This window comes from Lissotriton vulgaris, chromosome 2_1, assembly GCF_964263255.1.
Source record: "Lissotriton vulgaris chromosome 2_1, aLisVul1.2, whole genome shotgun sequence".
Classification (NCBI taxonomy): Eukaryota; Metazoa; Chordata; class Amphibia; order Caudata; family Salamandridae; genus Lissotriton; species Lissotriton vulgaris.
In genome coordinates this window covers 1,675,550,811-1,675,574,629 of record NC_141687.1, presented here as the reverse complement: position 1 = coordinate 1,675,574,629, position 23,819 = coordinate 1,675,550,811, and the positions used below count along the sequence as shown (strand labels likewise).

Sequence of the window (23,819 nt, the reverse complement as noted above, 5' to 3'; positions counted from 1 at the left end):
CTGGGTATCTCCAAGGTGAAGCCAGGCATCCCCGGCGTCTGTGGGGGGCCGTTGTAGAGATGAGGCAAGCTTAATGCCCAGAGTTACCGAGTGTGATCACTGCCCAAAGTGGGCACCGAGGCGAGAATTATCAGTCCGCTGACCCTGGTCCTCGACCCTGCCGCGTCGGGAATCGAACCCTGGTCCCGGGCCGTTCTCAGCCTTCGGGTCTGCCGCCTCTAACCAGTGAGCCACACCTCTCCACAAAGCTGAGAAATCTGCACAAAAAAAGAAAGTTATGTACAGATTAAGGCGGGTATTGACCACAACCAATATTTACTGGCTGCTGTAAATATAATTTATTTCGAGTTTTGAACTTGGGAATGAGGCTAACATGCGAAATCAGTATATAAAGCACCTAATTCGGCATGTTTTGTCTTTTTCCTACATATTTTCCCCAGTTGAAATATGCCCGCTTTGACCTGCTGCAGTCATTGAGGAAAAAACTTCATGTATTACTGTAATACTCCTAATTGTAAGTATCCCACCCCAGCGTCTATATCTCATTTGGCAATTACCTCATAAATGCAAATCACCACTCCATGCACAAACTAATGTTTCACAGAAATTGACCCCACAGATCATAATCATGCCATTCCATTTTACAGGCAATGCCTTTGGAAAATACCGAAAACACTGCTATATTTACACATGTGGCAACCAAAGCTTGCTTTCCTATTGTGTGAAATACAACATATGTTCAACTACATGAAAGTGTATACGTTTAAATGCCTCCTTTTTTATCATTTATAAACTTGATGGCTATGTGTTTTATTCAGATTACACTGACTGTTTTCATTATACTTAATCGAAATGCTCAGTTTTATGTTAAATTGCAATATCTTGTGAGAGTGGCAAAGTAGGCACTTTTAGTGAAAAATAGAGGCTGATGGCCACACTGGCCTTTTGTGTTGGTTGATGGCATTTGTTTGCATCTCAAATATATGTCAAAGAAGAAATTTGTGCCAAAGTCATTTAAAGAAAATGAAATTGTGTAATTGCTCAGCAAGTCATGAGATGATCAAGGCAACAGGCTGGAATTCATCATTCACATCAGATAGTTCTGAATAGGTTCTTCTTCAAGGTAGTAGAAGGGCTTCCAAACAAAGGCAGTCTTTGACACGTATCTGCAGCATCCATGGTCCAGCGCCTAGCAACAAAACACATCCGTAGTCAGACCCAAGTACAAAGGACCTTCATTATAGCTATACAAGGGCTCTGAGGTGAACTGTATACAGTAAAAATGCAGACAACAAAAACAGACTATAACAATGGAGCGTGAGTAAAGAAGCCTGCAAAAAATATATCGACCATTGAAGCGCTATGAATTATCAACAATATCTGAATGGCATCAAACATTCGTCCCAAAATATGACAGATCACCCTCGAGCAACAACAGCATTCAATTAAGTTCTACAACAAGATGAAGTGCCTTCGGCTGGGTATGGGTATTTTGAGCAGGTAAGTTTTTTTGGAAAATGAAAATATATTGCTGATATTCTGAGGCTAGAAATTATTGCATGGTCGATATGTTGTAGAGTATACGACTAAACTTGGCACATTGCGATTGTATCACCAATATTTTAGGTGGAAGATATTATGGTATGGTTAACATTTTAGCAATTCAATGTTATAAGGCTGATATTTTCAGGTAGAATTTTTATTTTTGGGCGTCATGCATGGACGACATTTTTGTAAACTGATTATCTGTTTTGTTTTTGCAGATAGATATAGGTTGGATGATATTGTTTGGAGTAGATAATATTGTCATTATAAAATGTTGTTGATGCTTATCGTATGGCTGATAACTGTAGTCAGATCATTTTGTGTAGTCTATATTTTTGCAGTGTACATGTTGCATTTCCCTCTTCAGGTCGTACAGCAATTCCTAATAAATCGTACTGGAATTCGTAAAGTTTGCTAGTATATGCGGACTACATGTATACACGCCAGCAACACCAAAAAAACACAAGTAAATAATACTCTATTGTTACTGTAGTCTTCACACTAAGACAACACACCTGACTGACAGTGTTTTCATCTTTTGCGTTACATGGACAATCCCTGTCATGAATTTATCTCAGGAGAATGTTCGCGCGCTTATGTATTACTATGTCCACTTACTAAAAGATTCCAGTGAAAGAGAACCTGTGCAAAACATATTACAAGCATAAACTAAGGGTGTCATTCAGGCGTAGAGAGGTATAGCAAAAGAAACCCCAGTGACCCTGCTTGGAATCCCTTTGATTGTACAAACTATGAAAGTCTAAAAATATGATCACAGGAGCTGGATCCAAGTGACATTTTCAGAAAAAGCATTAATTATATAGATATGTTCGATGCAGGCCAATTGTAAACAAATCTGTTGTATGTGGATTTTCTGGAAATCTCAGTCAACAATGAATAACTGAATGACATATTTTAAAAAGTGCACAGCTACCCTACAGAGTGTCCAGGCACTAGGACCAACCAAGGTACATCATAGACTGACCGCCATAGTCTACAGCAAAACAATGGGTTAGTATAGACTTTCTAAATTGTGATTTCTGAGAAATAGGCCAAAGGGCAGGTGGAAGAAGATCTAATTGCTTGCTTGTAAGCACTAAGCATGAGCAGCCAACACTTCTTTCCACCCAGAATCAAGGCACTGTTACCAATAAGGTTAATCCAGAGGAAATGGTGCATGTAGGATGGTAGTGCTGGATCGTGTTACTCAAGTACTGTGGACCCGATTATAAACTCCCAGTGCATGCGGATAACACCCTAAAAAGAACCCTTTTCTTTACTGGGAGCCAGAGTAGTCCCTGGGGCGTGGTGTGATATGGGTTCTGTGTTGGTGGTTGGGTCTAGCTGATGAGTTCTAAAGGGTTTATAATCTTCTAGTGCGTTACTTGGTGATCCTGGCATAGAGTGTTCCTATAGTTCAACTTCCATTGTGGATTTTGCTCGATCTGAACTTTTTTTATCCATCCATCAGGAATATCTGGAGATAGGATGTTACAGTAATCCAGTCTGGCGGTTATCAGTGCGTGAACAACTGTCCTTTATGCTACCTGTGGAAGGTAGTCTTAGGATTTCTTAACAGTACGCAGCAAAAAGGAACACGTTTAGACCATCGACAGAATCTAGTAGACGATGGGGAGCTTATCATCAATTATCAGACCCAGGTTCTTTGCAAAAAATTGCTTTAAATCGTGTAGTCATCTAGTGTAGTGTCAGAATAGCGTAGAGAGGAAGGGTAAAGAATCAAGTGGTGTACAATTATACAGCACAGGGTGGAGTGGCTTACAGTGGAGTGATGTACAGTGGAGTGACGTACCATGGAGTGCCACACAGTGGAATAGCGCAGAGCATGGGTACTCACAAACATTTTCCCAGGTGCCGCAATGTTTGGTCTTTGGTGTGACCGAGGACCGCACTGATGCCAGTGGGGGGTGTAAAGTGGATGTGGTGGAACGGGTGTTGAGGAAGCAAAGCATATATATCTAGGGCTGAACTCAGTTGTACACTGTGAAACCAGAAAACATGGCATGAATCCCGGCTTCTCCACTTGACCAAATTGTGTGACCCTGGGGAAATATTTTGTTTTAATTTCCCTCCTTTCACATAGACGAGGAACTCTAATTACATGACTTCAGGATGCGTGCTGTACAAACCCATCTACTATGCTTGGATGTAATCACTAATGGCATATTTGTCAGGGTGGGAGGAGAGTGGAAAGCCTGAATGTTTCTAAATTAATGTTTGAAAACTATCACTTAGAAAATACTTCTGAATGCACTGCTATATTTTGATTTACTAAGGTGAAATGGTTCTACAGGTCAATGAAATACACTTTTGAATTTTGAATAGACTATCGTATTTATACACATTTGCTGTCTTTAAAATTGAAGGTTAGTGTGCATAGAAGGAAGTAGTGTATAGTGAATTAGCATTCAGTGGACTGGCATAGAATGGAGTGGCATATAGTGAAGTGGCATTGAGTGGCATAGCAACAAGTGGTGTGATGAAGAGTGGAGTGGCATACAGTGGAGTGCAAATATTGGAATAGCATAGAGTGGAGTGGCACCGACTGGAGTTTTGGAGAGTGGAGTGAACAAGAGTAGAGTGGCATACAGTGGAGTGGCATACAGTGGCACAGCATACAATGGAGCGGCATACAATGGAGCGGCATACAATGGAGTGGCATGCAGTGGAGTACCATAGATTGAAGTGGAGTGCACTGGAATAGCATAGAGTGGCGTGGCATACAGTGGAGTGGTGTAGCGTGGAATAGCGTACAGTGTTGGACATACAGTGGAGTGGCAAGGAGTGGAGTGGCACGGTGTTCAATAGTGTAGCATGGACTGGTGGAGAATGGAGTGATGTGGAGGGGCATGAAGTGGCAACTAATGGAATAGCATACACTATAAGGTTGTAGAGTGGAATGGCTTAAAGTGGCGTGGCTTGACTGGAGTGGCACATACTGGAATAGATTTGCATGGACTAGTGGAGAATGGAGTGGTGTGCTGTGGCACGGAATGGCAACAAATGGAATAGCGTAGCATGGACTGGTGGAGAATGGAGTGAGGTGGAGTGGCATGGAGTGGCAACTAATGGAATCGCATACACTATAATGTTGTAGAGTGGAGTGGCGTAGAGTAGCATGGCATGGACTGGAGAGGCATAGAGTAAAATAGTATACAGTGTTGTGGTGTAGAGTACAGTGGCATAGAGTGGAGTAGAGTGAAAAAGCATAGTGTGGAGTGGCATACCGTGGAGTTATGTACAGTGGAGTGGCATACACTGGAGTGGCAAACACTAGAACAGCATACAGTGGAGAGACATAGGGTTGAATACCGTACAGTGTATGCACATAGTGGAGTGCCATGAAGTGGAATAGCATAGCATAGACTGGCATAGAATGGACTGGCGTCGGGTGGCATTGAGTGCAGAAGCATAGAGTTGAATAGCTTACAGCAGAGCTTTCCAAACTCTGTGTCGCAACACGGTACTGTGTCCCCTGCAATATGTGGGTGTGTCACTGGACGATGACGCCTGCGGGGGGCAGATTAGGGTGAATGCTCTCTTGAATGTTTGCATTCAGTGACGCAGAACACGGAGGAAGGAGAGGCATTAGGCGAGTGCGCAGCCTCCTTCCCATTGCGACGCGCGTTGAACGCCCAGTCAGTCCACGGAGCCGCCTTTACTCTCCATCCCAGGCGCTTGGCATGGTAAGTTTATAAATGTAATAACTTGGCATTACATTGTATCCCCTGTGCCCCATAGAAATGGGAAACCTGTGGGTGGAATGCGCTGTGTGTCTCTGGAAACAAGGTATTTTTCCGCGACTCTATGGCCAAGGGTAATTGGGGTTCAGCTCAGTTTCTTCTCACACACTTTCTGAACATTTTGCCTAATTCGAAGCCCCCCAGCCCCCATCACATCTTTGCAAACCACAAGAGCAGAGTAATTAATAACTTGTCCAATATCACACGATTTGTTAACACGGGGACACTAACATCCTAACTGAGGTTTTTGATGGGCCTGCAATTTAAGCACTTTCAAACCAAAACCCCCTCCTCTTTCATGAACAAGCTGGGGCAGTAGCTTGGAGATTGAGGAACAAGCGTGATTGTCTTACAACACTAAATGCAATTGCATATTCACAGCCCCCCCACAAAAAAAAACAGCTGCCCCTCCCTCCCCCATACCTTGAACTCTTGTAACCTCCTGTGACATCTGAGGGAAGCCTGAATGGTAACAGCTGGGAAAGAAATGTGTGCCAGCAAGGAATATGGAAGGAGTACACAGGAACAGGGGAGAGAAGGGAGAGCTTTCTTTCAACACAGCCCGAGTTTGGAAAGCTGTGCCTCGGAGGTATGGCATGATTTTAATAGGGCTAGGCAGATTAACTGTCCGAAAGTTATAGATTTGTCCTGCAGCAGTTCCCGTCCCTCAGCCCTCACAGACTTGCGGGTGACATTTTTGTTCCTCGCCATTTTCAATCCTCTCACAGCACAATATTCACTCTTTCAGCTCTCTATGCGCTGTAAAAGAGGTGTCTGTCCCGACCAGGAAGGAGGGGAAGAGGCCCTGGAGGGGGGCCTACGCTTTGCAAGGTCAGGTCTCCTTCAGCTTTGGAGGTGACAATACGGCAGTCTTACATTAAACAGCCCTGAATGGGTGAATGTATGCCATGTTGGGGTCCTGTCTGGGAATATGCCCTTGTTTTTTAGTTCTTCTGTTGAGCACATTTGACTGTGCTCACACATTGTCAAACCATTGAACAGAGACACTGGGAGAGTAAGATCAGCCCAGGACCATAGTGCCAATATCAGCAACATACCCCTCCTGCACAGCACAGCAATTTCATAATAAAGAACACACAAGACACATTGTTTGTTGGAAAAAACATTGCTGCAGGTTTTATTTGCATAATAAATATGTGTCCTTGTGTAACGAAACTGGTGCTATGTAAAGCACTCTGATACCCAATATCTTCGGGTGTAGTTTGCGCTATATATTAATCTTTACCATCGATTTATCTTTTGACTCTGTTCAGTGCTCTGTTGCCTTATTAGACTCAAAAGCTTTGCAGTTTCAGAGCTCATCGCATTCACTCCCGTGTGTTAGCATAAAAAAGAAACAGACCATATTTGTTAATTGCACCACCACAAGACCACAGTTCATGGGCCCTGCCTACATAAACTAGAAATTCAGATTCAGCAAGGCAGCAGGCGGACTTTGTGCATGGTTGAAAGGGTTGGCAGTGCGTACACCCCCTTTTTGTGCCCGAAATCACTGGGGCATGTGTCAATGTGTGCATGATTATATTCTTGTTTCAGGCAGAAACCTAACCTTGCTTACACCCAGTTTTGCCAGTCACAGTCTTTGTTAGACCAGATTCACAATTGCTGTATTAACCTTCCTGCTTTCTCAAATTTGCTTGAAAATGCCATTTGCCCACTATTTTTTCAAAATTTTCTCAGGGGGAGAACCCCTCTGAGACCCCCTTAGGTGGTTCGGGCTCGCTCTCTCTGCTCGCTCGCATTACCGTGTCACAAGATGAAAATTGTCTAAAAGGTATGCCTTACAGTGTAGAGGCATAGACCGGAGTGGTGTTGAGAAGAATAGCATAGAGTGGAGTGGCGTAGAGTTGCATAGAGTGGAATGTATAGGGTTGTGGTGGAAAGTGGAGAGGCATAGAGTGGAGGGGATTAGAGTACAATAGAATAGTGTGGGGTGGCATACAGTTGAGTGGAATAGAGTACAGTGGATTGACACATAGTGGCAGACAGTAGAGTGGTGTAGACAGGAGTGGGGGTACACTGGAGTGGCATACACTGGAATAGTGTACAGTAGAGTGGCATAGGGTGGAGGGGAATGCCATAGAGTGGAGTGGTGAACAGTGTTGGGCATACAGTGACATGGTGTACAGTGGAATGCATAGAGTGGAATAGCATAGCGTGGACTGGCGTAGAATGGAGTGGTGTGGAGTGGCAAAGCGTGTAATAGAGTAGAGTGGAGTACCATATAGTGGAGTGCCATAGAGTGGAGTGGTGTAGAGGGGCATACCAGAGAGTTGAGTGGAGTGGAGTGTGCAGAGTACAGGAAAGGCATAGAGTGGAACAGCACAGTGTGGACTGGTGGGGAATGGATTGGTGTGGAGCGGCATGGAGCGGAATAGCTTACAGTGTAGTGTCATAAAGTGGAGTGGAGTAGAGTGGAATGGGATATACTGGAGTGGCACAGAGTGGAGTGGGGTAGAATGGAACAGTATCCAGTGTTGTGGCATAGAGTAGAGTGTAATAGCTGGGTGTGGAGTGGTGTACAGTCGTGTGGCATTGAGTAACCCTGGGCGTAGGACTACACTACGCTCGTGTAGTTCGCGCAACTTCGCGCTACGCGAATTGCTTGTAGCACAGTGCAAAAACGCGTAACGTAGCTGCCATTTTTTGCTTGCTCGCAGTCCTCAACGTCAAGTTGGCGACTGCGAGCAACCAAAATGACATCATGGCGAGACTTTTTCCCCGTTCACGATCAGCAACATCAAGTTGCAATCGCAAGCGTGGAAAATAAACCTCCCGGCGAGATTCTCAATGCGTGGAGGTCAGATTTCCCATTGCGAGTGGTCGCGTATGCTCGTGACCGCTCGCGATGAGAAACTACTAGTCCGCGTAGCGAAAACTGCTGCTCGGATACAAATCTACTCGAGCTGCAGAAAACGACCGCTTGCACTGTGCAAGATGCCATTTGCAATGATTGCGCAGTGCGGATAAGCATCCGGCACTGTGCAATCAGTACGAACAGCATTTTACCTACCACACTATGCAGCTCACATAGCTTGCGTAGTGCAAAGTGCACTTCGCGTAGCGAAGCATAGTGTAGCATAGCGCTACTATGCAAACCTCACCCAGGGTTAGCGTAGAGTGGATTAGCGTACAGTTGAGTGGTGTACAGAGGAGGGCAGTATAGTGGAGTGACGCAAAGTTGAGTGGAATAGCATACAGTGGAGTGGTATACAGTGGAGTGGCATACAGTGGTGTAGCATACATTGGAGTGGCATACACTAAAATAGCATGGAGTGGCATAGGGTGGAATACCATGTGTGCATACAGTGGAGTGCTGTAGAGTAGAATAATAATAGAATGGAGTGGCATGGGTCTATAGAGTGGAGTGGCATAGAGCAGAATAGCGCACAGTGGCATAGAGGGGAGGGGTGGTGAGTGGAATAGCATGGCATGGAGTGGCATAAAATGAAGTGGTATAGTATGGTGTGACGTACCATGGAATGGCAGAGACTGGAGTGGCATAGAGGGGAATATTGTACAGTGTTGTGGCGTATAGTGGCATGGCCTTGAGTGGATTAAAGAGCAATAGCATAGTGTAGAGTGACGAAAAGTTGAGTGGAATAGAGTAGAGTAGTGTACAGTGGATTGACGGACAGTAGAGTGGCGTAGATTGGAGTGGCATACAGTGGAATGGCATACACTGGAATAGCATAGATTAGAGTAGCTTAGGGTGAAGTGGCATAGAATGGAGTGCCATAGAGTGGAGTGGTATGCAGTGTTAGGCATAGAGTGGTGTCTCGTACAGTAGAGTGGAATATCAGGTTTCAAGTCTTTATTTCGATTTTTAACAAATCATAAAAGACACATTAAAATACAATAATAAGTCAAACAATCAAAAAGTTTTAAACAAGAAAAAAACTATTTGAAAGGAGAAAAAAACAAAACGTCAATGAACAAAGACTAGGTGCATTTTGAACAGACCAATAAAAAGAATAGTTAAAAGAAGCATTAAATGTTGGTAAAAGGAGGACCTGAGTAAATTAAAAAAAACACGTTGTGTTTTAGTGATACATTTCAAGACATATTGATTAATGGGAAACCATTTCTTGTTTGGTGTGCAAAGGATGCTGATGGAAAAATCTAAAAACAGATGGTTTAAGCAATATACATATTTTGTCACTTTACAAGACACTATGTGTGGGCCCTGGGAACTATAGCATGTGTTTTAACCTTAAAAGCCAGGCCCAGCCCGGATATTTAGCCAGACTTACAACAAAGAGTTCAGAGGTGTTGGTCTTTAGCGCCCAAATGGCTTCCGCAGATGTTTTAAATGGTAATCTCTGGAACAGTGGTTTTAACCATTTCTTTCGGGGTACAGAATATCTAGGACAAGCAAAAAGGAAGTGTCCCTCTGATTCTTTCTGTCCCGGGCAACCTTTACAGTAGATCGATTGATCGAGTGGAATATCATACTATGGACTGGCGTAGAATGAAGTGGTGTGGGATGGAGTGGCATAGAGTTCAATTGTGTAGAGTGGAATGCCATAGAATGGACTGCTATAGAATGGAGTGCCATACAGTGGAGTGGCATAGAGTGGAATAGCATAAAGTTGAGTGGCATAGAGTGTCTAGAGTCCAGTGGTGTAGAGTGGAGTGGCATAGAGTGGAGTGGAGTGGCATACGGCAGAGTGGTGTGGAGTGTCATAGAGTTGAATACTGTAAAGTAAAGCAGTCCAGAGTTGAATGGCAAAAAGTGGAGTGCTGTAAAGTTGAATAGTGTGCAGTGTAGGAGCATAGAAATGCGTGGAACAGAGTGGAATTGCGTTGAGTGGGGTTGCGCAGAATGGGATAGTGTGAAGTGGCATACAGTAGAGTGGAGCAGCATACAGTGAAGTGGCGTATGGTGGAATGGCATTGATTGGGGTGGCATACAGTGGAGTGGCGTAAATTAGAATAGCATTGAGTAGAGAGGAGTGGTGTAGAGTGGAGTGGCATACACTGGAATAGTGCTGGTGTGGCACAGAGTGGAGTGGCACACGGTACAGTATTTGGGCATGTAGTAGGGTGGACTACATTGGAATGCTGTAGAGTGGAATAGTATAACATGGACAGGTGCAGAATAGTGGCGTAGAGTGAAGTGGCATAAAGTGGAGTGTCATAAAGTGGAGGGGCATAGAGTGGAATAGTATAGAGTTGAGTGCCATAGAGTGTGTAGCGTCCAGTGGAAGAGTGGAGTGATGCAGAGTGGAGTGGCGTATAGTAGAGTGGAGCAGAGTCCAGTGGTATAGAGCTGAATACAGTAGAATGGAGTTCCAAAGAGTGGAGTGGCGTAGACTGTAGTGGTATGAAGTAGAGTAGCATAAAGTGGAGTGGCATACAATGGAGTGACATATAGTGAAATAGCATCCAGTGGATTGGAATAGCATCCAGTGGAGATGCATAGAGTGGAGGGGCAAAGAGTTGAGTGGCATAAAGTGGAGTGGCATAAAGAGGAATAGTGTACAGTGGAGTGCCTTAGGCTGGAGTGGGTAAAGAGAAGTAGCATAAAGTAGAGTGGTGTAGAGCGGAATAGCATACATTGTTGGGGCATAGAGGGCAGTGGAGAGGAATAGTGTAGTGTGAAATGGTGTTCAGTGGAGTGGCATATACTGGAGTGGCATAAATTGGAGTGGTGCTGAGTGCCATACAGTGGAGTGCATACACTGGGTGTACAGTGGAGTGGCATAGAATGAGGTGTTATACGTGGAACCGTTGTGTACCAGAATGGTCAGAAATACCAACCGCCATGCATCCAACATGCTCCTTGAGCCCGCCGGTGCGGCAGAGGGGGTTGTATTCCCTACAATGGTGGTGGTGCCTACCAGGCACCACCATATGAATTGTAATGTCCCTTTCAGCCCTCCTTTTAATGGTAGTAACTCGCCATGAAAAGGCCGGCCGAGAGGGATTTTGCGGCCCTATAGTGTGCCCGACATCCTAATATGCCCCTTAGTTTCCATAGGAAAACAGTTTTTGACTTGCTTATAACTTTGGCGCCATTTGCCAAACCTTCACAAAATTTTTCAAAAACAGTAGCATGGTATGTCTAGTTCTGCATGCAAAGTTTCAGGGTGATCTGTCAAGCCGGGGCCAAGAAAAGGGGGTAAAAAATTGAGTGTTTCCCATGCAATTTCCCCATATGGATTTTCAACACGACTACAGCCTGAACTAGCAGACAGAATTACACCAAATTTGGTCGAGGTTGCTGTTGGTCCAAAAACAGCCCTTTTGTGATTTGGTGTAAATCAAATCAGTTTAGTAGTTATGGAGTTATTAAAGGAAAACTAAAAGTAAACCAGTTTAGCAATTACGGAGTTATCAAAGGAAAACTAAAATTGTATATCTAGGGACACAGACCCTCTGTGGATCCCCTAAAGTGGGTCCGCAGAGTCACATGCCACCAGCAATGCTCTCATTGGCTGACCACAACCTGGTCAGGAGGTTGTGGCCACCACTTTAAGTATCAGGGACCAGTCTGCATCATAATTAAAGGGGTAAGGGTAGCGCTACCCTGGTCCCACAGGTGTGATAGGTAAGTGTCAGAGGCACCTATGTTGGGTACAAATGTAAGTTATTTTAGCTTGTTTTCCACCTTTGGGAATCTGCAGATCCCCCATGAGGCTCACTGTGCCCCCCATGAAAATCAATGATGGATCCCAGAATCTTGTTGTTCTTTGGAAGAATGAAAAACACTTTCAGAACCACTCAAACAACCACACATGTACTCTCACACCCATTTACATACCCACACAGGCAGTCACTCACCCACTTACAAACCTATGCAGGCATTTACACACCCCATCACAGAGCCATACAGGCACTCTCAGACCTGCTCACAGACCCACGTAGGTCCCTACACACCCATTCACAGATGTATGCAGGCATTGACACATCCACTCACAGACCCATGCAGGCACTCAAAGGCCCACTCACACATCCATGTAGGCACACACACACACATACTCGCAGACCTACACAGGCACTCACACACAGTCACAGACCCACACCAACACTCTCACACCCACTCATAGACCTACACAGGAATTGACACACCCACTCAAAGACCTGGGATGGCACTCTCAGACCCACTCATATACCCATTTAGCCATGTACACACCCACTCAAAGACCCACACAGGCATTCACACACCCACTCACAGACCCACACAGACACTCCGACACCAACTCACAGACCCACTCAGATACTCAAACACTGATTCACTGACCCAGACACTCACACACCCACTCTCAGACCAACTCGGACTCACATACCCACTCAAACACCCACAACCCCATTCAGAACACCTACTCAAACACCCACAACCCCATTCAGACATTCACTCCCACTCACAGACCCACACAGATACTCATTCAGCCTCTCACAGATCTACTCTGATATTCAAATACCCACTCACAGACATATTGAGACATTCATATACCCACACACACTCACAAACCCGCTAACAGAGGCAGTCAGACACTCAAACACCCACTCACAGTCCCATACTGACACTCACAGACCAACACAGACACTCATTTATATACCCACTCACAGATCCACACAGATACTCAAACACTCAGTGACATACTAATGCAGGAACTCTCACACCCACTTACATAACCAGTCACAGACCAACACAGACACTCACACGCCCAGTCGGATATCTACACAGACACTCACATACTCCCACAGATACACACACCCACTCACAGACTCACTCAGACCCTCCCACACCTGCTCACAGAACCATCCAGACACTCACCCACCCACTCAGAGACCCATTCATACTCTCTCACACCCACTCACAGAATCACACAGCCAGTCACAGACCCACTGATTGAGCCATGCTCATATACAAACATCCATTCACATATCCATGCAGTCCCTAACTAATCTACTCAGAGAACATTTTATAGATCCATGGAAGTACTCATACACCCAATCACAAACTTATGGAGGTACTCATATACTCATTTAGAAACCCATGCATCCACTTATACATTCACTTACAGATTTGTGCAGGAACTTGAAATTCTCACACTACTTTGCCTGCAGTCACAGACCCACTCATAAACATGTACAGGCAGTCGCACTCCTATTTACAAAAACACACAGACACTCGCAGATCCACTCTCAGACCCTCACAGATCCACAGAAACATTCACACATCCACTCACAGACCCATGCTGGCACTCACATACTCACTCAAAGATCCACACACACGGTCATTCATCCACTCACAGACCTGTAAAGTGAATCCTAAATATGCTGCTTTGTATTCAATGTGTGCTTTTGGTTTGTGTATCTGCAATGGATCTGGGGAGTTGAGTAAAAATTTCAAAAGAAGGATTGAAAAGAAAATGAGCCAGTGTTAGGAAAAAAGGGTTGCTCGAAAAGGAGACTTTGTGTTTATGGTGTGTAGATGATAGCTACACATATTTATTTGAGACCTTGTTAGATATATGTCGTGGATCTGTAAAGTTTACTCCAAACACTCAACAGGATGCACAGGAGTTTATAATGGTGATCTTTGGAGTATTAGAAGAAGAAGAAATATGTTTTGATGAGTTATTTGATGAGTTATTTTGATTTACTTACTCATGGAACCATGTGTGTGAAGATTGCTCATTTGCAGCAAGTATAGAAATATATTCATGATTTCTTTATTTACCACTACCAGAATCGACAACTTTGTCTTTTGACAGATTGTTCACACAAGCTACACAAAAAAATACCTGACAAAATTGTCGATCACATCTCAGGTCAACATTATGTCTACGAAGAAGTGGGAAATATCATATTTTAGCACTACAACATTACAGCGGAGATGGAAGTGAAATGGAATTAGAATCCACATTTCAAAGCTGGACAAATATACATTTCTGGAAGAACATACACTACTATGGCTATCATATTTCATGAAGGAGTTACTGTTACATCTGGTCAATATGCTGCCTATAAAAAAGTAAAGTGGGCGGACAGGATGTAATCATAAGAACCTCAAATTTAAGCAAAGACTTCCTTTTAAGCTACTGAACTCTTATCTTTTTATTTTGGAACCAAAGTTCGAAGGAGGATTAGAGTTGTAAAAGAGGTATACTGTATTTGTTCTAGAACTAGGTACTAACTATAGCTACCTACTGGGGACTGCCAGTAGGTAATACATACATATATATTTATGAAAATATACTTACCTTGTGTGGCAAAGGCGCTGAGTGGTAAAAGCTGTTGCCCGGTTCTAGCTACACCCTCTGCTCCGCTATACCTGGGTCACTCTACAGATGACCACTTTTCCAACTTAATGGGACAAAATCATTGCCAAAACAAACAAGTGGGATAGGTTTAACAATAGAAAGGGGGATATTTGAAAAGATAAGGTTCAAGATATGTCATACGTTGTGTGGTACATGTGAAACCAGCTGTTGCCTATTGAATGCGTAGAACGATTCCACCAAAGCCAGTCCTGGTCTCTCACAGGCAAATTAAAGCCTTTAAGCACAGTGAGATTGGACTATCATAGAGCCACTGGGTAAATGGCTTCCTCCCAGCAATAGATCAGAACCTCAGAAAATGGTATCTTGCCAGATAGGAGAATACAAAATCCAAGACTTTCTACCCCAGTAAGTTGTTAGACTGGAAAGTCGAGTACTGGATGTTTCTTCGTACAATAATAGCTAAACCTCCCCCTAGCTTATTTGCCCTATCATGTCTGTAAATAACTAACCCATAAGGTACTGCTTAACATATATCAGGGCTGGACTCAGGGTGAAGCCATGTTTCAGTAACAAACGGAACATAAGTATTAAATATGCAGTGCATGTTTTCAGGGACGTAACTTCAGGGGCGTGTATGATGTGAACCACCCAAATATTTACTCATGAAATCAGAGGCAAGTCTGTTGTCATGTGTAACCAGTACATTGCGTATATTCTTGTTATAAATGGAGAAAATTTAAAGTCGGTTGAATCAAAAACAAGGGGGCATAATATCAAGATGTGCGTTAAAAAACGCACATCGCACATTTCCCTATCTCCGGCTATCGGCGGATTTTATTGCCGTGATAGCGAATTATTATCAACGCGCAACACGTAGGCGATATTAAATCCGGCGATAGTCGGCTATAGGGAACATTAGCGCGTGAAAACAAGCGTTGTTGTCATGCGCTAATGTGTGCCTTGATCATGTGGTGGGGTGGATTCAGCTTTATGATCCACCCCCCATGTTATCAATGCTTACACCTGATGAAAGCAGGCGTTGGGAGACCTGAGATAAACGAGGTCTCCTTCTCCCAACGCCTGCCTTGATAATAGGGTGTTAGCACCTCCAACCACAATCTACATGTAGTTGGACGTGGGAACGCCCACCCTGCATCCCATTAGCGTTATCTATCGTCCCCGGCGCGAGGGCGATAGATGAAGTCAAGAATACGTCTCTAACTCCGGTAAAGACGTATTGAGAATAGTCCGATAAAAAAACATGTGTTAGCGACTTTATAAAGTCGCTAACGCATTTTTCGCAGGCTTGATAATATGCCCCAAGGTTTCTTTCAAAGCACACTTCCTGTGCTCACGCATTTGAAAGCCCTCTCATATGTGAGATGTGCAAATAATAAATGTTCTTATAAATTGGGGCACATGATAAACACAATTGCTGAAGTCGCATTTACATGTGTGGCCGTAGAACTGGAAGCTACATGTCACCAACATGTTGTACATTATTCTGAGATTACTCAATGCCCTTATTTCTGTCATAGGCTGCTCTTACAGCCAATAGTGGCCAAATCACAGTATCATATCAAATGCATCATGTTTGCTATTGTAGAATCTCCCAGTAACTGTGCAGTGTCCGAATTCTTGATGAGATCTGGTAACAGTGCTTCACCATCACTGAGATTTCCTGTGCCTTGTTGGCCAGCAGGAACATGATCATTCCATTTTAAGTCTCTACCTCCTTTTTAAAGCTCATCATTTGCACAAGGGAACCAGCTTCAAATGCAGCAGCATCACAGTCATCATACACATACATGCACATATACATTGTCTGGGCACACACACGAAAGAACCATCATGTTGTACACACATCAATGCCAGAGGCATCCATGTATTCCCTGGGGCACTGGAAATATGCGGCAAAAAAAACCGCATTATGTTGCTGTCTTGACTAAACCATGCGGCAAGAAAAAACGAATTGTACTGCATAATGTGGCCCCTGTTTGTTATAGTATTATTTCATTATTTCGGAATTTGCATACATAGTAATACTGTCTGGGAATAGATGTCACCTCATTAGTATCAGTTTAATAACCAAATACAGAAATAAGCAAGTGAAAGATGACCATTTAACATTTGTGAGGGGCCTTCCACTGCACTCAAACACATGTTGCAATGTTTGAGTAACTTTTAAACCATTTGCGATAGAAACTATTTATTTTTGTTAAAATTGGCAGATCGTGCAGCAGATAATGGATTTTGCGGCAAATGTGGCAAATACACAATTATGCTATAAAAGCAGCAGTCACAGAAGCACATAATTCCAGTGGATCTGCATATAACCCATGCACAAAGTGACCTTTAATCACTCATAAACACACAAACTAACCATCAAACATACTTGCAAGAATACCCATCAATCCACAGACTTTTTCTTCATGTAATCTCCATCCTCATTCTCCATTTATATACATAATCTACCTGTCCACACAAATTCAGCATTCATCAAAACATAAGTTCATCCTCCCACTCACCTAACTGTCCACCAACTGGCACCTTCTCCATCCATTTACTCATGTATCAATACAACCATTCACCCCTCCACACACAACACAATGGTCCCGATTAAAAAAGTAAACTGAGACGAAAGTCTAGCTTTACGACTTTTGGTATTCACAATGTGCATTCATTACTTGTAAATGCCTTTTGTGAATATCAAAAGTTAAATGTTACAATTTTAGGTATTCACAAAAAAGCATTTACGAGTAGTAAATGCCATTTGGAAATACAGAAAGTCGTAAAGTCAGGCTTTCATCTCATTTTACCTTTGTGAATCGGGCCCAACATATGTATTTGTGAGTGAACGTTCACCTCTTGGACATTTTGGCACTGAAATAACAGATGGGTATTCAAAACCATTCATACCTAACCATTTTACTTACCAATCCACGCATCCATATTGAAGCATGTGGAGCAAATAGGCAAAGGTGTTTGCTGCACACTGTGCTGTACATCACAAAAGCAATGCATACCTGCACAAAATATTTATTTTGGATTTACTTTCCAGCGGAAAACTGAAAAGTTGGCGTGAAATAATGCACTTGCAATTATTTTACATTAAGGATGAGTTCCATGGAATTTACATGAGCATTCCTATGCAACCATCCACAGTTTCTTGACACAAGGCCCTATCTACTAACATTAGTAGACAGGACTTTGAGCCAAAAAATAGCACCTCTTTAAAGGTGGTGTAAAAACAGGAGAAAGCCTTTATTTTGCCTACCTTTTCCCACTTTGCACTGTGCAGCACACATCCAAAGTGGGAAACGTTTTAAAATTAGTCTAAGCATAGTATTTTCTACTAGAAGGCTCTTCCAGTACAAAACATATGCCAGACATGACACAAACACCTTTGCAATATGGTGCAACAGTGTGTGTGTGGCACTAGGCAGGCTGATTCATTGCCCAGAAACGCCAACACATCACCCTACAAAAACAGCACACATTAAACACAATTCCTGAGACCATCATATGCACAATACATCTCAAAGTAATACAGTTGTCTATGCGTTTGCTCCTTCAGTGGTACATTCCTTCAAGTTATACTGACAAATGATATCCTATCATTCAACATATCTAGTGTTAACAAGTTACATCAAACCTACTACTTCCACAGACAGTTAGAACTGCATCAAAACCATATAATTAGGAAAGGTAGCTCAAAACTAAAATAACACTTGAAGCCAAGCAATGGATAATTGTACACCCAGGCAGAACAAAATAAATTGGAGTGCCCTTCGTCACACAAATCAATGCATATAATCTTCACATCTGCAATAACATTTCTATATTTTCTATTAAAAGATGACAAATAGGGATCACCGATTATTTGCTGTGTAGATCACCACACTATACAAGGGTTTTATGGTTCAATTACTTTCATAATTTGTGAAAATCCGTGCAAGAGGTTGAAGGTGGAGGGAACAGCCACTCTTTGCGTTAGAGATGGATACCTATGTTCCGTCATCAAAATCGGGCCATAAAGTAGAGAAAGGAAATCAGAAGTAAGATAAAGAAGGGGGAAGAAAAGGATAGAAAAATTTAGACAACAGAACAAAGAGCACACAATAAAAAGAACCGACAAGAGCGGGATACAGGATAGGAAGTGTAAGAGGGATGAAGAAAGAGGTATGCACGCAAATCAAAACTAGACAGCTTTCGTATCCCCCCCCCCCCCCCCCACCCCTCCCAGCATTTGGCAGCGCAGGCGGTGGGTTTCTAGGAAAAACTCTGGACTCCTTCACTTTTATATGTTTTTACATAAAACGTGTTGATATTAAAATGCAGCACTTCTCTGCCCATCAGGGCAGCCCTCAACAGTATGCATTTGGCTGACCCATCGCAGCTACATTGGTAATATTCTGTAAGGGTGCACACCAAGAGACAGAGATCAGGGTTTTTTCTCATTAGTGTAGCAAGTGCAGTGGCACCAGGGCTCGAGAGTGAAGGGCCTACCACATGCCAATTCTATGTCTATTACTATCTAACCAGGGGACAAGAGAGCTTCATAAGGTAATTTGAAACACTTGATAAGCCACTAATGGAGAGCAGCCGCTAGGTTCACTATATTGAGAACCTAAGGGTGAAGGCAGTGATATTAGGGTTGAGGTAAAGACTTAGGAAGCGAAGGGCAAAACATGAGGTTCTCTTGGAGAACTCTAGATTTTATGGAGAGATGATAGGGAGGCACAGCTCTGTAAGGAAGACATGCGACTGATGGGGAGACACGGGGAGGCCACGTGGCTGCATATAAGGCCATGTCGTTCCATGGGGAGGCCAAGTGATTCCATTGGTAGGCCATGATGTTCCATAGGGAGGTCAAATGGTTCTATGGAGAGGTCAGGTGGTTTCGAAGGAAAGCTATGTAGATCTACATGAATGCCCTGTGGTTCCACAGGCAGGCCATACGGCTTCATGGTGAGGTCATGTGGTTCCACTGGGACGTCATGTGGTTCTACAGGATGGGTATGTGGTTCCATAGCAAAGACATGTGTTTCCATGCAAAGGACATTTAAATCCACACAGAGGCTATAGTATTCTATCCGAAGACCATGTGGTTCTATGGAGAGGTCATGCGCTTCTACAGTAAGACCATGTAATTCCATGGGGAATCCATATTGTTCCATGGGGAGTCTATGCGATTCAGTGGAGAACTGATGAAAAAAACAATGATTGAGGGAAAGATACGGTGAGATAGTCTGAGTGGAATATAGCTGAGGAGGAGAAACAAGTAGACTGGGGAGCTTGCAGTTGATATTGGAGTCTGGGCGAGACAGGTGAGGCTAAGTGGAGATACAGGGACTGTGTGTGAGTTATGGGAACCCCTAGGAGAGATCTGGAAATGCTAAAAAAATTGATTTGTGTGGCGATATAGGATAGGGGAGAGAATCGGCCAGTCTTAAATCAGGCTGTGACTCACATTATAAGCAAGTTAAGAATGGGACAACCTGCTATCCCTAGAAACCTGGGTATTATATGTAACAACCACAATGGCTCCTCCAGAGTCACACATAACTTCATTTAGCAACTCTTAGGAGATCAGTGAATGTATTCTCAATATAGTAAATTTATGTGACGACTAGTATCAAGCCACAGGCAATATAATTGAACAATTGGTGTGCATCGTTAATTATTTATATGAGATTCCTTAACCAATATATACAACATGTACAAAAGGTGGTCCAAGTGAAAAAATGGCACTGTTCATGTGGATTGCAAAAAGGGAAATAAGACACAGAAAAAGGCACAGCAACTCTAAAAAAATATATATTTATAGCAGTCTACAAAGTGTTCCCATGAGCAAGCTTTTAATCACTTACAATGCTCATTTCACAATTATTAATAAACACAGCCCAAAACGTCAATATCATTGAAGCTTTGACCCCCCTCAGAATAAATTTCATCATCAGGACAAGATTGTAGTAGAGGAAGCAGCGCCACCCAGAGAAACATAAATGGCACAGGACATAGAGTAGAAACCACTCACAATTCAAAAGAAAATTATTTGGAGCTAATGAATAGGGGCGATGTATAGCAGTATACCCAAAGGCTCCGCTCTTAGGCTGGATGACTTTCATCAGAATGGGCCGCCTCCATGTTGCTAGAATTGCACTTGTCTGTGGAGTGTGAGATGGGGGGGGGTCAAACACTTGTTTGATGCAGTATCGGATTAAGCTTTCTGCTTATATTGGTGGGTGCATTTATGGTGCTGGTGGAGTACTTTGCTTTGGCTGATGTAAAGAGGAATCAGTGTGTTATTAAGAGAGATGTCATTCTCATTGAGTCATCAGGAGTTCTGTTTTTCTACCATTTTCCTTCCTGTCTGTGGATGGAGCATCTGTTGCAAGCAAGATCTTTAGAGCATCAGGGTTCTGAGGGTTTTGGCTTGTACTTGTATATTTTAGTTGGAGCTTGAATGTTCACATAGTTTTGCCAGAAAGTGCTGAAGTTCTTTAGAAAGGTGCTTGTGTCACACGGGACATAGGTAGGGAAAGAGATTATTAGGTTGTTGATGGAGAAGTTATTGAAGAACTTGGTAATAAAGGTGATTTATTTATTGCCAAGAATACACCTTATCCAGAGAGGGCAACTCAGCATCTCCAACTTCTTTTCTTTCCTCTAATCATCTCATGTGGAACTTCCTTACATCACACTTCTTCTGCTTCCTCCAGCCATCTAACATGGTAATTCCTTACGCGTTATCCCTGCCTTACCATTCTATAGCTTGCTACCACCAACAAACCTCAAGCTATCCAACAATTCAGAGGATAAAACGATGCCTTGTGTTCCATGGATATGCATGTCAAATGGAAGAGATAAACTGATTTACAATAGTTAAATAGTTGTTTACCTTAACCCTAGCCTAACTCTCCCCTTCAATCTTTCACTTACTTTAACTCTAATATTAACGCTGATCCGTACTGTAACGCTAACCTTAATCCCAACTTTAACCCTGAAATTAATCTTGTTACTTTAATATCTCTTTGTCATGAAACGTATAAGAAAATACTTATTAATTAGAAAACAAAAAAATGGTTAGTTGTAAAAAAAATTCTTCTCGTTTTTGATATGTTCTTCCTTGAGATTTTGTCCTTATGAGAAAATACCAATGAATCCTTGGTAACGCAGTAATGGGAGACAAAGTGGTCTTCAGTGAAACATATCTGCCTTTTGTACAAAACACAAGTATTGCAGCCCGGCCTCTGCAGGTAAGAGCGGTGGGGCTGGCTGGGGGGGATTTCGAGAGACGACCATGAGGGAAAATGAATCCCCACCGCTTTACCTGCAGCAGCCGCAGCTGAAGTATTGTCTACACTCCATATTTTTAAAAAAAATATTTTTATTATTGCAAGAAGGAAAACTCAATTAGATTTACATGACATAAGATATATATATACAAAAGAAAAGAAAGCAAATCAATAAACATTCAAGACAGAGGAGCAACTAATACATTTTCAGAAAACAAATGTAGTTTTTAACAGAAATCAACGTTGATTTAGCTTGGCCTCATGGGTCATGATAGTACAAAAGTATAATTCAAGACTCAACAAAAGTTCGCCAAATTTTTTCCTTCTTTTTCAATGCCTTAGGGCCTCTAAGTCTTGCTAGTGAGAGTTCCATTACATTTATTTCGTTTATCAAAGTCCAAAATTCAAATATATTTGGAGGTTCTTTTGAGATCCATGATCTTGCTTTGACAAGCCTTGCGCAGGCGAAAATTATGGTTATTAGATCTTTATGCTGACAATGAACATCTTTGATGTCCAGTAAAACCAAATGTGCTGTAAGTGATGGGGTAGTAATTTGTTTACTAATTAAAACATTCATTATCCCCTTCCAAAATGAAAGTAACCCCGGGCAAGAAAAAAGCATATGCCAGCAGCTTCCATGTCACATTTCGGACATTTTGTTCTATCGTTTGCTTGATTTCCCTGCGCCCAACTAGATATTCTTTGCGGAGTGTAATATAGCTAAGTAATGGTTCTGTATAGCTGTAGTCTCAAATTAGAAGAGTGGACTATCGAGTTTATAAGGCTTAGTGAAGATAGAATCTGTGTGGGGTTGATATTCATTCCCAGCCTAGCCGCCAATTTGATACTATCATCAGTTTTGCCACAAATTAAGTATCCATAACCCAAGCTGATAAGTGATTTTATTTTATCAGAATATAAAAATACTAATATATCCGATTGGGCCACTTCAGAAATTTTCATCTTACGGAGCAGGTGATCTCTTATTTGGATATATTTCAAATACATGTCGTCGCTTAATTCGAATACGAGTTTTAGTGTATCAAAATCCAAGAGACCATTTGGGCTGTACAAATCCCCCAAGGTGTTGATACCATGTCTAGCCAAAGGTTTCCTGCCCCGTCTGAGAAAATATCCGGTAGGCCTGGATTACCCCATAGCCTGAGCTCAGCATTATAAAAAGAAATCTTATCAATGGTCATGATTTGGTCCCACATTTTTTTAATATGTCTAGCTGTCTTAAACTTTACTCGTTTAAAGTAGTTAGGATCATGTAAATGAAATAAGAATTGGTTGCAATCAGGTCCCAACATATACTGGTGGTAGAATAGCGAACCTTCGTTTTTCATCAGACTTCGTATACGGCGAAGAAAAGTTGCGTGAAAGTATAACCTAAAATCGGGAAAAGCTAATCCCCCCTTTTCGATTGGTAGCTCCAGGAATTTCATAGCCCTACACACTTTTTTGTTACCCCATAAGAAGCTACTACAAATACCTTCCAGTTTTTTGAAAAAAAGTTTGCTAGGTTGTAAAGGTATAGCCCTGAATAGATATAATAGCTTGGGCAGAATCTTCATTTTTACAAGGTTGATACAACCCACTAAGCTAAGCGGGATCTTGTGCTATGTTTTCAAAGTTAGAGCAATTTCCTTTAGTAGAGAGTCGTAGTTCATTGTTATTATCTTATCAATATTAGCTGCTAGCTTGGTTCCTAAGTACGTCGCACTTTGACATCTGCCAGGAATCGGGCCCGCTGGTTTGTAATTAGCGATGACCTGCGTCTTACTTACATTTAGTTTATATCCTGACACTTTGCCAAACTGTGCAGCTTCTTTTACTATTTCTGGGATAGCTCTAACTAGGTCTTTGGTATATACCGCAATATCATCTGCGAAAGCAGTTATTTTTAAGCACTCCCCGCCATGATGAGTTGGAATAATGTTAGCTTG

At 42.6% G+C, this 23,819-nt stretch overlaps 1 protein-coding gene across 1 annotated transcript in view; it reads right to left on the bottom strand.

Annotated features, from left to right (window-relative positions):
- Positions 1-314: 314 nt before the first annotated feature.
- Positions 315-23,819, bottom strand: part of LOC147733072 (uromodulin-like) — a 236,180-nt gene continuing 212,675 nt past the window's right edge. Inside the window, exon 9 of the mRNA XM_086958915.1 lies at positions 315-1,189. The gene's annotated coding sequence lies outside the window, so the exon portion shown is untranslated. The remainder of the gene's footprint in view (positions 1,190-23,819) is intronic.